The 16,821-nt window shown below is 40.0% G+C and overlaps 1 pseudogene; it reads right to left on the reverse strand.

The window, feature by feature from the left end:
* Nucleotides 1–5,194: 5,194 nt before the first annotated feature.
* LOC148208927 (uncharacterized) lies at nucleotides 5,195–12,382 on the reverse strand (annotated as a pseudogene).
* Nucleotides 12,383–16,821: the final 4,439 nt, after the last annotated feature.

The following is a 16,821-nucleotide window of genomic DNA, read 5'->3' on the forward strand; positions in this document are numbered from 1 at the left end:
AAATAGAGTTGCACATTTTTTGGCAAAAGAATCAATTTCTGTGGGGCTTCCGTGTTTGTGGTTGAATGATTTTCCTGTGTGGTTTAACCAGTTAGTTGTTTCTTACTATCAAGTCTTTGTAGCCTTTATGGCAAGTTAGTCCTTTTATAAAAGTTTGTCTTAAAAAAAAAATAAATAAAAAGAAAAACTTAATAATGACAGTTTATAAATGTCACGAAATATTTTTTAATGATAGTTTATAATTGTCATGAAATACTTTTTAACGACAATTCAAAATTGACATGAAATATTTTTTAACGACTGATGATAAACATAAAAAAAACGTAACAATGACTATTTATAATTGTCACGAAAACTTTTATAGTGATAGTTTAAATGGTCAATATTGGTAGTTTTAATTGTCATGAAGGTTTGTAATGTCAATAAAAGTTTATATATGACAATTTCATAACAGTCATAAAATACATTTAATAACATTGTACACATTTCAAAAAAATATCTATATTTGTAAATTATAAAATGTAACAAAGTTGTATATAATAAGATCAAAGTCTGATCAAATTTGTAAATTATGATATTTTATACAAATACTACTATAAGTCTATGACTACAATAAGAGAATGCCCAACGAACTATATTCACATTACATTAACCTCGTACATGTCGAAAGTACGTCGAAACTCTTCCTTATACATTCTTCTTTCTCAAAATGTTGCTCCCGCAAGCTACTCGTTCAACAAAATAAAACAAACAATTAAGAAAATATTAATATTAACCCCCACATTTTCTTTCTAACTCTAACATGCAACAATCGTGAATGTGCTCCACTCTCGAGAAAATAACTTGAATCACGGAATAGTAAACAGTTCTCATATAGATGCTCTAAATGTGCTCCAAATGTTTCTTCAATTTTGTTTTCTTCTTTTGAGAAGAAACCAAGCTTTCATTGAGAAACATGAAAGAATATAGGAAATGAATACAAAAACCAAGCCCAACAAAATGGTAACGACCTACAAGAAAGGATCCCAATGCAAAAGAATAACACTCAACACGTAGTTACAAAAGAATAACACCTATCTTTTTCTTTCCCTCAAATGACTCACACAAAAACTTTCTTTCACAAAAACAAAGAAGCAAAAAGACAATACCAAACGGTTTTTTTGATTCTCCAAATACTAAAGACTTTACCCAAATGAAACTGATTTATGAATAACACAGATGTTGAACAATAACAAGCAAAAACAATCTACTTATCCAAATCTTAATTGGCTACCTTTGCTGCAGGATAGTCACACAATTATCCAACTAGATTTTAAACTATATGCATGACATAAATATAAATACTAAGTCTTAATTGACTATCTTTGCTGAAGGATAGCACACAATTATCCAACTAAACTTTAAACCACAAAATTATCCAGCTAAACTTTATACTATATGCACGACACAAATAAAAACTAAGTGTTAATTGACTATCTTTGCTGCAGGATAGCCACACACTTATCCAACTAGATTTTAAACTGCATGGCACAAACATAAACACTAAGTCTTAATAGGCTATATTTGCTGCAGGATAGCTACACAATTATCCAACTAATTTTAAACCACACATTTATCCAACTTGACTTCATACTATTTGCATGGCACATATAAACACTAAGTCTTAATTGGGCTATCTTTGCTGCAAGATAGCCACACAATTATCCAACTAAACTTTAAACCACACAATTATCCAAGTAGACTTCATACTATATGCATGACACATATAAACACCAAGTCTTAATTGACTATCTTTGCTGTAGGATAGCCACACAATTATTTAACTAGACTTTAAACTATATGCATGACACAAATATAAACACTACATAAAACCAATCACAAGTGAGTAAATGTTAGCATTCTAGTTTCACCAAGCATTCCGTAAATGTTAGCATTTTAGCATTCTAGATAAAAGAAATCGTGAAAAAATTAACATTGGAACCGGTCACCAAAATGCTAAATGATGCACTTAGAACATGATAAAGAACCAACAAGTGAAAGAAATAAAGAAATTCAGCCGACATAAACAATGGGTAGATTATGGGTTCAATTGCTCCTATAATCAAGGAATCACAGTTTGGAAAAAGTCTAATTTACAAAGTTTAAATTGCTCCTAAAATCAAGCAGTCAAAGAAAATCAGTCCAGCTATTTCTTTGCATCTAATTTATTCCTTTTTGCCTTTGATAAAAAAATTTATTTCTTTTTGTCAAAATGGCAAGATTTTTTGCCTCTTTTTTTTACCGTAAGACATACTTTCCATGTTCCTTTTATTTCCTTTATTATTCTTCGTGTAGATGTATAAGTCAGAAAATAAATGTATAAGTCAGCCATTATTATTTTATGAAAGACATGTAGAGAAATTCTTTCAAAACTACTCCTTAATTCATCTTTGGTTTTACTCCTTTTTTTATGGTATCAGAGCTTCATCTACACGAAGGGTGTCGCAACGTCATCGCGACGCGGAGCGACCGACGGTATCCCCTGAAGGGTCTCTTTCGAGATAGGGGTTTGGAGTCGCCACCAATCATATACGAGGTGTGATTGGTCACCTATTTAAAAAAACGGACAAGATGGTATGCGAAAATAGAGTTTTAGTTCGGAAGTCGATTTGTGTGTAGGGAAGGTGTTAGCACCCCACAACACCCGTTCGAAAACGGTACCACATTTTATCATAAATCATCCTATTGTTTTACTTGGTCTGGAAAGAAAATAATTTTGTAGTTTTGTTTAAATGTCTCACAGTTTACTAATTCATATTTTGCAATAAAATATGAACCCAATAATTGTGAGTGACACGAAGGCCATTAAGAAAAAGTTTATCACCTCGGGAATATTGGAAATTCCAATTTCCGTCCTTGGAGTTTTTGAAAAAATAGAAGAAGAAGAAAAAAAAAATAATAATAAATAAATAAATAACAATTCTCTTGGAGATGCTTGATCCCAAGCCTTGGATGTGAATACCCAAGTCTTTAGCCACTAAGCCAAGTTTTGGTTTATAACTTAATTTCTTTTGAAAATACAACCTTTGAAAATTTTATTTCTAAAATAAAAATCGAAATCTTATCTTTGTTTAAAGACTTTAATTTTAAACAAGATTTCCTTAAAAAAAAAAAAAATCCGTTTTAAAAAAAAATTAATTTCTTTCAAAATTTTACTTTTTTCAAAGACAAAACAAAACAAGCATTTATCAATTTTTTAAATTAGCATTTAAGTTTTTTGGTATTTTAAACAAAAAAAAACTGTTAGTTTTAGTTTTAAGAAAAAAAAAAAATACTTCTTTCTCCACCTCTGTTCGTCGGGTCCGAGGTCTTCATGCGAGTCGTCGGAGCTTTACACACGGGTCGTGGGTCGCGGAGTTGTTGTGCGCGGGCTGGATTCGGAGCCAGGAGGTTCGCTGGTCGGAGGTTGCTGCAGGGGGAAATCGCCGCTGTTCGTGTCACGCCGCCGTTGCTGTCGGGCCGCCGGGCTGGAGCTGCTGCGCAGGGAAGGTCGTCAATCGCCGGTGAAGGTGCTCGGGTTGAATCCGGCGTGTCGCGGCGCAGGGTTGCCGAGGGCGCGGATCGGGTGCCGCCGTCGTGGGCCTTACTCGTCGGAGTACGACCGGAGTTGGTAGCTGATGGTGGCCGGATCTGAAGCTGCCGGGCTTGCGGGGTGCCGCTGCAGGTGTCGTCGGGCTGGAAGCTGCTATCAGAATGGATGAGGAAAGAACTATAATGCGAAGAGATGAGTCTGAAGGTGATGAAGAAGAGGGATACAGTGGGTTGTACACAGAGAGAGAAGGAAGAATGGGATTTAAGAGAAACAAAATTTTTTTTCTCTGACTTCAAGCCCTCTTTCCCCCTTTAACTCTCTTTTGCATCCTCTTAAATACATGACTGGGCAACGGTATAATATGCTAAAAAAAGTAACTTAGAGGTAAAAGGGGAACAAACTGGAAAAGAAAGTAGGCCTTTGACGAGGCAAAAAAAACTTAAAAAAAAAAAAATCTTTTAAAAACGTTTTTTATTCTTAATAGTTAAAAAAAGTCAATATTTGCTAAAAATAAACTTTACCTTAAAACACAATTAAACATAAAAGCTTAGTCTAAAATCCAAATTAAAGATAAAATAAAACAATAAATAAATAAACAATGTAGTCGGGCCAAATACGGTGTCTACAGCTTGCCCCCCTTTGTGTACTCTTGCGGAACTAGAAGGGTAGACAAAGGCAAAAAGACAAAGTATTGGGAAGACGAAATTTTTATTTTAAAGCTCAAGACAGTGGATCTTTCTTGATAGGTACGATGCAGCAGACCTGTGTTTTAACTAAAGATAAAAGTAATGGGAATGGACCTGGCTTGACACAGGCTTCGATCACGACTTTTGACCGGGATCGATTTAATCAAACAGGAAAATTAAAGTAACGGACCTGGCTTGACACAGGCTTCGACCAGGCTTGACCGGGTTTAATTTAAACGACAGGAAAAAGAGGATAAAGGACCTGGCTTGACCCAGGCTTCGACCAGGCTTGACCGGGTTCCATTAACCAAACAGTAAAAGTAAAGATAACGGACCTGGCTTGACACAGGCTTCGACCAGGCTTGACCGGGTTCGACTTAACGAAAAAGTAAAGACGTTTACTCGAGCGAAAAGCAAAGTCACAAAGCTCAAAGAAAAATGAAAGAAACATGCTCTTGAAGCATAATAACAAAAGCGAAAATCAACCTTAAAAAGAAGAAAGCGAAATCAAATGTTTTAAAAATAAATTTGGGATTGTCGAAATAGCCCGATCACTGCATTTTCCTTTCTAAATAAACTTTTAGTAGGCAAAACGATAACAACTTTGCCCCATACTTGCCCGACTGGCCTTTAGAGAATGATCGTCCAATAGTAGGGCAGAGTCCATTTTGAGTTTCCCGCACCCCTTAATTTCGATAGCACTTAGTCTTGGATAGTGCGAATAACCATCATTTAATAAGTAGATGCGTAAGGAAAGGCAAATGAAGAATGGACTTTATGACGAGGTACATGTCTCAAAGATACGATTCTTATTCGTATACTACAACAAAGAGTGGAAATTAAGCAAAATACTGAGATCAAAGTGAGACTCTCCAATACATTTAGTCAACTTCTGTACAATATTGTCTGATCTTCTAACGATACAACCATTGAGAAATTATGCATAATACTTTCGGACATGGTCTGAACTGACTGGATTTGCCAACTCGTCGCCGTCCATGTTGATCAGAACTAGTGCTCCTCCGGAGAAGGCTTTTTTCACCACGAATGGTCCTTCATAATTCGGGGTCCATTTGCCTCGGTGATCTTTCTGAAATGGGAGAATTCTTTTAAGAACCAAATCTCCCTCTCTGAATCTTCTTGGCCGTACCTTCTTGTCATAGGCCTTTATCATCCTTCTTTGATAGAGTTGTCCTCTGCATAATGCTGTCAATCTCTTTTCTTCCACAAAGTTCAACTGCTTGTAGCATCTTTGAACCCATTCGGCCTCTTGTAACTTAGCCTCCATGAGAACCCGCAGAGATGGAATTTCAACCTCAACGGGAAGAACGGCTTCCATGCCATAGACTAAAGAAAATGGCGTTGCCCCAGTTGATGTACGGACTGAGGTGCGGTAACCATGCAAGGCAAACGGAAGCATTTCATGCCAATCCCTGTAAGTTACAGTCATCTTTTCAACGATTCTCTTTATGTTTTTGTTGGCAGCTTCTACTGCCCCATTCATCTTAGGCCGGTAAGGTGTTGAGTTGAGATGCTTGATTTTAAACTGCTCGCAGAGCTCGATCATCATTTTATTGTTTAAATTCCTTGCATTATCAGAAATTATGGTTTCAGGAGGACCATAACGACAGATAATCTCTTTCTTAATGAATTTGATGACAATTCCTTTTGTCACATCTCGATAAGAAGCTGCCTCTACCCACTTGGTAAAATAATCTATGGCTACCAAGATAAACCGATGCCCGTTTGATGCTTTAGGTTCGATGGGACCTATTACGTCCATGCCCCACATAGAAAAGGGCCAAGGAGCTGTCAAGGTATGCAGATGAGAAGCAGGGGCATGAACTTTGTCTGAATAAATTTGACATTTATGGCACTTCCTTGCATATTTAATGCAGTCTGTTTCCATTGTCAACCAGTAATAGCCAGCTCTCAAAATTTGTCTAGCCATCATATGCCCATTTGCATGAGTGCCACATATCCCTTCATGAATTTCCTCCATAATCTTATTGGCCTCTATTTTCTCGAGGCATCTTAGGAGAACCATGTCGTGGTTTCTCTTGTACAGGATCTCTCCATTTAAGAAAAAATTTGCTGCCAACTTGCGAATGGTGCGTTTATCATTTTCTGGGGCGCTGAGAGGATACTCTTTGCACTTGACGTACTGCTTGATGTCATGAAACCACAGTTTGCCATCAAACTCTTCCTCAATACTCATGCAAGAGGCTGGGATGTTTCTTTTCTCAATTTTAATCGGTTGAATCTCCTCGTTGAGTTCTATATTGAACATAACTGCTAATGTTGCCAGTGCATCTGCCATCTGATTGCTTTCTCTTGGTAAGTGATCGAATGAGATTTCATCAAACTCTTGCGCCAAATTCTGTTATAAGTTGTTTGTAAGGCAGCAATTTGGTGTCTCTTGTTTCCCAATCTCCTCTTAATTGATAAACCACTAGCATAGAATCTCCAAAGACCTTGAGTTTCTTAACTTTCATATCCACAGCAGCTTGGATACCCATAGAACATGCTTCATACTCAGCCATATTATGCGTGCAGTCGAAACATAATCTAGCGGTAAGAGGAAACAAATTTCCTTTGGGAGCTATTAATATTGCCCCTATCCCATGACCTAGCTCGTTAGAGGCACCATCAAACATCATAGTCCATGCTTGTGGGTCTAAATTTTCTTCATCTGTGGTTATGGTGGAGATATACTCGTATGGGAAGTCGAACTTCATTGCTTCATAGTCGTTTATGGGTTGTTGGGCTAGGTAGTCAGCTAGAGCACTCCCCTTAATTGCCTTTTGAGTTACATAGACAATATCGTACTCGGATAAGAGTACTTGCCATCTTGCAATTCTACCCGAGAGAGATGGCTTTTCAAAAATGTACTTTATGGGGTCCATTTTTGAGATGAGCCATGTCGTATAATACAACATATATTGTCTAAGACGATGGGCAGCCCAAGCTAGAGCACAACAAGTCTTTTCTACGGGAGAGTATTTAGTCTCGCAATCGGTGAACTTCTTACTTAAGTAGTATATGGCCTGCTCCTTCCTGCCTGAATCATCATGCTGCCCCAGCACACATCCCATGGAGTTTTCCGTCATCGTGAGATATAAAATGAGGGGTCGACCTGAAGTTGGTGGCACAAGAATTGGAGGACTCTGCTAATATTGCTTAATCTTGTCAAATGCTACTTGGCAATCCTCGCCCCATATCCCGTCGTTGTTCTTGCGAAGCAATTTGAAAATGGGCTCGCAAGTTGCCGTCAGGTGGGAAATGAATCTCGCGATGTAATTGAGTCGTCCTAAGAATCCTCTGACTTCTTTTTATGTTTTGGGAGGTGACATCTCTAGAATTGCTTTGACTTTATCAGGATCGACTTTAATGCCTTCCTGGCCTACTACAAAGCCGAGAAGTTTCCCAGAGGTTACCCCAAATGTGCACTTATTGGGATTGAGTTTTAGCTAGAATTTCCTCAATCGCTCAAATAGCTTTCTTAGGACAAGTGTATGCTCTTCTCCTTGCCTTGACTTGGCGATCATATCATCTACATAAACCTCAATTTCTTTGTGCATCAAGTCATGAAATAGGGTAACCATAGCACGCTGGTAGGTTGCCCCAGCGTTCTTTAGCCCAAATGACATAACTTTATAGCAAAAGGTGCCCCATAGTGTAATGAATGTGGTTTTTTCACGATCTTCAGGTGCCATCTTGATCCGGTTGTATCCTGAGAATCCATCCATAAAAGAGAAAGTAGAGAAACCGGCAGTATTGTCTACCAACACATCAATATGAGGAAGCGGGAAGTTGTCTTTTGGACTCGCACGATTCAAATCCCTGTAGTCCACACACATTCGTACTTGTCCATTTTTCTTCGGTACTGGGACTATGTTTGCAACCCACTCTGGATAATTGGATACTGTAAGGAAACCAGCATCAATTTGTTTCCTTACTTCGTCCTTTACTTTGATTAACATATCTGGTCTCATTTTTGCGTAATTTCTGTCTCACAGGCTTGCACTCTGGGTTGATTGGCAACTTGTGGACCACAATGTCTGTGTCTAAACTAGGCATGTCTTGATAAGACCAAGCAAATACATCAGCAAACTCATGAAGTAATTCTATTAACTTCTTACGACTTTCTAAAGACATGTTCGTGCCAATTTTTACTTCTTTGACCTCGGCTTGCGATCCCAAGTTAACTATCTCAGTTGACTCCCCATGGGGTCCCAACGTCTTTTCTTCTTCTTCCAACATTCTTAACAACTCAGATGATGGCTCATCAATTATTTCCTCATCCGACTCGACATTGTATATTGGTGTGACAAGCTTGTATCTTGAATTATTATCACATTCGATCTCAGTATTACTGCTTAAAACATAATGAGGGAGAGAGGAAAAGGAAAGGAAACAAATGAATATATTGACCCAATAGGAAAGAGCGAATGACAAAATGAAACGAAGATAAAGTGAACGAAAAACTTTATTGATTTTGAAGAAAAGAAAAAGAAACGAACATACAGGAAATTGTAAGCTCGGAAATTGAGTAAAAATAGGGTAGAAAATAATAACAATAAAATTACTTTGAAATGTTATGGAAAGATGGTAATTCTAACACGGTCCAATTGCTAAGCTCGAAACCATCTGGGCACGGGAAAACAAAAGGACCAGACCGCTCTTCTTCTTCGTCTACTAAGGCTGCAACTGTAGAGTCTTCGTGGTCATTCTGGTTGATTACCCCAGCACTCCTGAAAGAACAACATAGAGGTGGGACAGTCCTGCCTGGGTAGTCTCGCTCTTCATTCTCAAATCTGATCAAGCGCTTAGTTTTCTCATGGTTCTGCACTCTGACGAAGTCTTTTCTGCTTGGCTTGTACCCCAACCCAAATCTTTTTGTGTTATTTGCCATCCTTAGCATTTTGTCCAAATTGCCCCCATCTTTCTTAAAGGTAGCGTTTAATAAGTGTGGACTAGGTTTCCCACTTTTCCCATGTAAGGTTGTTGCATTTGCAATCTCAAATGACTGGAATGAAGATTCATGAGCCTCTTCTGCTGCCTCTACATAAGGCATCGAAGCGAGTTTTGAAACCAGAATATCCTCCTGTCCCAATATGATCACCAACTTCTGATCAACTGCAAATTTAATTTTTTGATGCAAAGTGGATGAGACTGCTTCTGCCGAATGTATCCAAGGTCGCCCCAGCAAGAAACTGTAGGCTGATGTTATGTCCATAACTTGAAATGTTATATCAAAAGTGCAAGGACCTATTTGGATCGAGATCTCAATGTCCCCAACAACGGCACTGCAGGCTCCATCAAATGCCCTTACTATCACAGTGCTCGGCCTCATATGAGAGATATCAACAGGTAATCTCTCTAGTGTGGACCTTGGCATTATGTTTAACGACAATCCGTTGTCAACAAGGACCTTGGCTACCAGGAAGTTTTTACACTTCACTGAGATGTGGAGAGCTTTGGTGTGTCCTGTACCCGCCGGTGGTATCTCCTCATCAGTAAAGGTGATGGAACTGGACGCAGTTATATTTCCCACAACACTGCTCAGATTGTCCACTGTGATGTCTTGAGATACAAAAGCTTGCTTCAATACCTCCAGTAATGTGTTCCGATGCGCCTCGGAGGATAGCAGCAAAGATAAAATAGAGATCCTTGCTGGTGTTCGGCCCAATTGTTCAATAATCTTGTACTCACTTTGTTTGATTAGCTTAAGAAACTCCTGAGTCTCTTCCTCGGACACCGGTTGTTTTGGGCCCACTGCCTCCTGAAATTCATCATAAATGTCTTCACCGAGCTTGGCCTTCCCCTTTTTATCTTGTTCTACCTTTTCATTTTTCTTTTTGCTTGCTTTCTCTTTTTTATTTGTACTGTTGGGCTTATTCGTGTGCTTTAGCAAGCTCTCTGGAGTATAGCACCTCCCAGTTCGTGTCATACCTCCCCCTCTCGTAATATTGTCGACTGGGAGTGAGGAAGATTGTGCCTTTTGACCAACAGTTACTTTACACTCATATTTCCAAGGCACTGCTTTGGAACTGCTATACTCGAACGGAGCGGGGACCTGGATAGTGATTGGCCTCCAACTGTTGCTGGGTACCTCAGGCTTTTCACGATACAATACCGTGAGAGGTTTTGGCTTATAAGCAGCGCTTGAGCTTTCAGCAGTTGAAACATACTCTACCACATCTATCCTTTGTTCCTGGTGAGATTGAGTAACTGTGAGGATTTTCAAGTCCAGCAACTCTTGTACTTTCTCTTTAAAACAACTGCACTGCTCGAGAGGATGACCTCTTGCCCCAGCGTGGTACAGGCATGTCAGGTTTTCATCATATCTTTCACACCTGATATCTGGGCAAAGATGCTCCATGGACATATACCCGTGGCTCCAAAGGATTTCAAATAACTTCTGCATAGGAGTTGTAATTTCTGATACTTTACTCCTTGATTCGATCCCTTGACATTCAACTGCATTTATTTGTACATTCTTATGGTTTGGCAGCGGATTGTTTTTCACATCCGGACAATTTTCTTTCTTAAAGGTCAGCCATCCTGCCTTGATCAACGCTTGGACTCTGTACTTAAGTGCTGTGCAATTTTCTGTAGAATGCCCGATAGCTCCTGCGTGGTAATCACAGCGGACGTTTGCATCATACCATCCTGGGTACGGAGGCTGGATCGGATCCACGGGTACCGGTGCCAGTTGATTATTCTGAAATAACTGGGGCAGGAGCTCAGTGTAAGTCATTGGAATTGGGTCAAACTGGGATTGCTTACGTGTCGATCTGTTGTTCTGCTGCCCCTGAGTATAAACGGTATTTTGCTGGTAACCCCTGGGCTGGAAGCCTTGACTTGCTGGAGGTCTAAAATTCTGAGAGGCAGTATACTGGAAAGTAGCGCTATTCACGTACGGTTGGTTATATCCGTATGGTGACGGGTAATAATATGGAGCATACCGCGGTGTTTTACCATATGGTGGTTGCCTCCAAACGTGTCGGTCGGCGCCTACCATTTGCACCTCACCTTCCTTTTTCTTCGAGGATGTCGCCTTCTTTGAGGTTGACGATTCTCCAACAGTGCTGGTTATTCGACCATGCTTAACCCCGTATTCAATTCTTTCTCCAATAGTCAAAATATCGGAGAAGCTCGTAGAAGCACTTCCTATCATCCGATCATAAAAAGGATGTTTTAGGGTGTTAATGAACATGGAAGATAACTCTTTATCAGTCAAAGGAGGCTGGACCTGAGCAGCTGTATCCCGCCATCTTTGAGTGTACTCCTTAAAGCTTTCTGTGGTTTTTTTCTCCATCCTCTGCAGATCTAAACGGTCGGGCTCCATATCTATGTTATGTTTATATTGCTTTAGGAAGGAATCAGCCAAATTCTTCCACGAACCAACATGGGCGCTGTCTAAATGCATGTACCAACGGGAAGCTGGGCCAGACAAACTATCCTGAAAACAGTGTATCAATAGCTTGTCATTCTGGATATACGCTGCCATCTTTCTACAGTACATGATAAGATGGTTCTTAGGACAAGAAGAACCATCGTACTTCTCAAACTCTGGAATTTTGAACTTTGGAGGGATGACTAGTCCCGACACCAAGCATAGTTGAGAGGCATCAATGTTGCCAAAAACATCTGTTCCCTCTACTGCTCGCAGTCTTTCCTCCAGAACCTCTAATTTCTCACTGCTAGGGGCCTCCTGTCTTTCTGGGTCCTTATTTGCTTGAGGACCACCCAGATTAAGGACTGTAGGCGGTGCTATGACTTGCTCTGGCTCTTGAAAAATAATGCCGGCTGGAGCTTGCGGAGGTCCCCTGACCAACGGAGGTGGGAACTGCCCAGCTGGAATATCATAAAGAGGGTTGTACGTTGTGTATTGAGACATAAATCCCTCTGTCATTGGCCTGAAAGACGGTCCCGCTGGCCGAAAAGATGGCTCAAAACCTGGCGGGAACTGAGGGGTTGGTGGCTCGTGGATTGGATTGCTAGTTTCTGCAATCGTCTTCCCCTTTTCAAGGGCGAGGAGGATGGCGTCTAACTTCTCTCGCAGCTCTTCAATATCCTTCCTCGTTTTTTCCTGTTCGGATTTACGGTCATCTTCCATTTTTATTTTCGTCCTAAGCCTTGTGCGATACCTATGGCGTGGCGCCGGTGAGCGAGCTATCTTGACCAATCCCTTTTCGTTTTATGAAAAAGAGAGTATAAATAAAATAAAAAACTAGATAAAAAAAATGAGAAAAGGAAAGTAAGCTCAAGGTTTTATTAAAAAAAACAAAATGATTGTGCCGAACTTGAGCTAAATGTTTATATCCTTATATTGGAAATAAATTAAAGCAGAGCCTCAGTAAAAATGTCTCCAATGTTCCAGATCTCGTCTGAGCTTGCCTAGAAATTTAAGTGTGCTTCTGCCATTCGGCTACGTAGGGGCAATGGCAGATGTGAGAGCTCGTGCTTCATCAGCTAAAACGTCCGCCCTTCGAGCGGCTTTTCTAACTTGAGTGAGCACACCTTCCGAGTTGTGATATAGTCTCATATTATCTCACTTCACCTGATCCAATTCACATTCCGCTTGATTGTACTGCTCTTTGATGCAAGTGTAACCCTGCATTACCTTTTCAGCTGCACTTTGGGTCTAATCGAGACGACTCTTAACAACTTCAACAGCTTCCCTTAACCTCTCGTTTTCCTGAGCATACTGGACCAACTGTCCTTCCTTTTCTTCCATTACTATGACTTTTTCACGCAGGGATGAAATTTTTGTTCGAAGGGAAATAATTTCAACTTCTCGTTGTGTTCTGATCCATGACCTTCCTTGTTTCTTGCAATATCGGCTCAATGTTATGGGGTAAGCCCAACTGTGGTCCTTTCCTGGCTGAAGTCGAGCTTCTTTCCCGTAGCTCATATTCCATTCTACGTGACTTCTGTTGAGGGGAATGATTTGGGCTTATTTTCGTAAGAGCCCTCCTGACTGGAATGTCTGCTTTGCCCTTGTCTGTTGATAGCAGAAGCACAGTTTTTCCCCTACTCGCATGCCAATGCATGTATGTCTCGAATGCATCATCATGGTATCGCCCACTTTGGATTTTGACGACTGTCCTCCAGGCCTTCACAATTTCTTGGATTTTACTTTTGCAAAACCCGGCATCATAAGCAAACTCACAGTCCTTCAAGTCGTGTGTGACTGGGATAAACTGACGTATCCATATATGGCGCAGCACCATCAATGGAGCATAAGATGTACATCCCCATGGGCCCAAAAGTGGTAAACTTTGAAACTTACCACACCTATACATCATAGGTTTGATTGACATCCACGGAGTTTTCCAATCCACGTCTTCTTGTCTTATTCCTGCAAAGAAAGCCCTCCACTCATCTTTTCCTGAGTAACTCGGGCTCCACCCTGCCTGGTTGAATTCAAAGATGGGATTCTGAATCTTATTCCATGATTTTGAATATTTAACCGGAGGATAGTGGAACTGCGGTGGGCACTTCATATGACTAAGGATCCAGATATACAACAGCTGAGCACATCCTAGGAATCTCCCTGCTCCTTTTGATCTGCAGAAGTTTAGCGCTCGGAAGGTTTCTGCAAGGATAGGTATTACGGGATTGACTCCCGCCTCGATTCTGACGAATAGCTTGACCACCCGCTCTTCGATATATCCACTAACCTTAGGAAACAAGACCAAGTTAAATAAACATAGAGCCAATAGTGTTAGCTCCTTTTCTTCGTTACTTACTCTTTGCCGGAGATACAGGACATATTCTATCGGCAGACATGTATTTTCTCCCTTCTTTTTCACATGCTTCTCAATCTCATTAGCAGGTAGTTTACCTAAAAGAAAAGATAGGGCTCGCCTTAATGTAAGCCCATCGTCGTAGGAGTAAACCTCAATCTTCTCCTGCAGTGGTATTTGCAAAAGAACGTGGTATTCCTCGATAGTGGGAGTCAAGTCGACTGCATTAAAGGTGAAGCACCGATAAGCTGGATCCCAATGCTCGACTAGGGCTCTTAACGCTGAGAAATTGACTTGCACGTACAAGAGTTGTGCTATATGGCCATACTTTCTCGTGAACTGGGCTTTTCTGTCTGGTCTTAAGCCTTCCCACAACTGCTTCAGGACTTCTAATTGGTCGTCTGTGAATGTTAAGCGATGAAATGGTGTGGCGATGCTTCCCGACAAGGCGTCACCATAAATGTGTTGTGTGTTCTCTGACCACTGACGGACAGTCTCCTGGTCTTCCTCCTTCCAATCCTGGGTTGGAGTTTTACCGGAACTCATGCTTTAATTTTATTGCCAATATTAATGATTTAAGACTTTGAGTCAATTTTGGCACAATTGCAAAAAAAAAAAAAAAAATCTTAAAAGAAACGGAGAAAACCAAAAACACTAGAAATCTTTTGTTTTTTTTATTTTAATATAAATAGTTATTAAGTAAAAATGGAAAATGATAAAAAAGGAAATATTTATTAAAACATAACTTAGGTTTTTTTTTAGCTTTTTTTTGCTTTTAAAACATGACCTGGATAAAACTCGACCCCAAAGATATAGCAAAGTAAGACATAAAACACACAGATGACATTTGTGCAAGATGATTGTGAAGGCTATGCTTAACGGGCAAACCTAGAGGAGAATAGGCCCCCAAATTTTCATATGCTCTCGCAATATGGTTAATTTGAGTGGAGATTTTCATGTGCCTGCACGGGAATCGAGATTCCACAAAGGTCACACTACTCAGTCTCCGGTCTAGTCTTAAAGATAAAGCCCGGGTAGGAGGCTTGTGAATTTGTGTGAAATGCATGACTATATAAAAAACATTAAATAACAGAAAAATAACACACAAAAAAAATGACCGATAGAAAAAAACAACAGGATAAAAGATAAAACAAATGGCGTGACTCTCTAAAAGTCCCCAGCGGAGTCGCCAAGCTGTCGCAACGTCATCGCGACGCGGAGCGGCCGACGGTATCCCCTGAAGGGTCTCTTTCGAGATAGGGGTTTGGAGTCGCCACCAATCATATACGAGGTGTGATTGGTCAACTATTTAAAAAAACGGACAAGATGGTCTGCGAAAATAGAGTTTTAGTTCGGAAGTCGATTTGTGTGTAGGGAAGGTGTTAGCACCCCACAATACCCGTTCGAAAACGGTACCACATTTTATCATAAATCATCCTATTGTTTTACTTGGTCTGGAAAGAAAATAATTTTGTATTTTTGTTTAAATGTCTCACAGTTTACTAATTCATATTTTGCAATAAAATATGAACCCAATAATTGTGAGTGACACGAAGGCCATTAAGAAAAAGTTTATCACCTAGGGAATATTGGAAATTCCAATTTCCGTCCTTGGAGTTTTTGAAAAAATAGAAGAAGAAGAAAAAAAAAATAATAAATAAATAAATAACAATTCCCTTGGAGAGGCTTGATCCCGAGCCTTGGATGTGAATACCCAAGTCTTTAGCCACTAAGCCATGTTTTGGATAATAACTTAATTTCTTTTGCAAATAAAACCTTTGAAAATTTTATTTCTAAAATAAAAATTGAAATCTTATCTTTGTTTAAAGACTTTAATTTTAAACAAGATTTCCTTAAAAAAAAATCCGTTTTAAAAAAAAAATTAATTTCTTTCAAAATTTTACTTTTTTCAAAGACAAAACAAAACAAGCATTTAACAATTTTTTAAATTAGCATTTAAGTTTTTTGGTATTTTAAACAAAAAAAAAACTGTTAGTTTTAGTTTTAAGAAAAAAAAAATACTTCTTTCTCCACCTCTGTTCGTCGGGTCCGAGGTCTTCACGCGAGTCGTCGGAGCTTTACACACGGGTCGTGGGTCGCGGAGTTGTCGTGCGCGGGCTGGATCCGAAGCCAGGAGGTTCGCTGGTCGGAGGTTGCTGCAGGGGGAAATCGCCGTTGTTCGTGTCACGCCGCCGTTGCTGTCGGGCCGCCGGGCTGGAGCTGCTGCGCAGGGAAGGTCGTCAATCGCCGGTGAAGGTGCTCGGGTTGAATCCGGCGTGTCGCGGTGCAGGGTTGCCGAGGGCGCGGATCGGGTGCCGTCGTCGTGGGCCTTACTCGTCGGAGTACGGCCGGAGTTGGTAGCTGATGGTGGCCGGATCTGAAGCTGCCGGGCTTGCGGGGTGCCGCTGCAGGTGTCGTCGGGCTGGAAGCTGCTATCAGAATGGATGAGGAAAGAACTAGAATGCGAAGAGATGAGTCTGAAGGTGATGAAGAAGAGGGATACGGTGGGTTGTACACAGAGAGAGAAGGAAGAATGGGATTTAAGAGAAACAAAGTTTTTTTTTCTCTGACTTCAAGCCCTCTTTCCCCCTTTAACTCTCTTTTGCGTCCTCTTAAATACATCACTGGGCAACGGTATAATATGCTAAAAAAAGTAACTTAGAGGTAAAAGGGGAACAAACTGGAAAAGAAAGTAGGCCTTTGACGAGGCAAAAAAAACTTAAAAAAAAAACTTTTAAAAACATTTTTTATTCTTAATAATTAAAAAAAAGTCAATATTTGCTAAAAATAAACTTTACCTTAAAAC

Source organism: Momordica charantia, assembly GCF_013281855.1.
Source record: "Momordica charantia cultivar OHB3-1 chromosome 9 unlocalized genomic scaffold, Mcharantia_2.0 BLBB01000009.1, whole genome shotgun sequence".
NCBI lineage: Eukaryota > Viridiplantae > Streptophyta > Magnoliopsida > Cucurbitales > Cucurbitaceae > Momordica > Momordica charantia.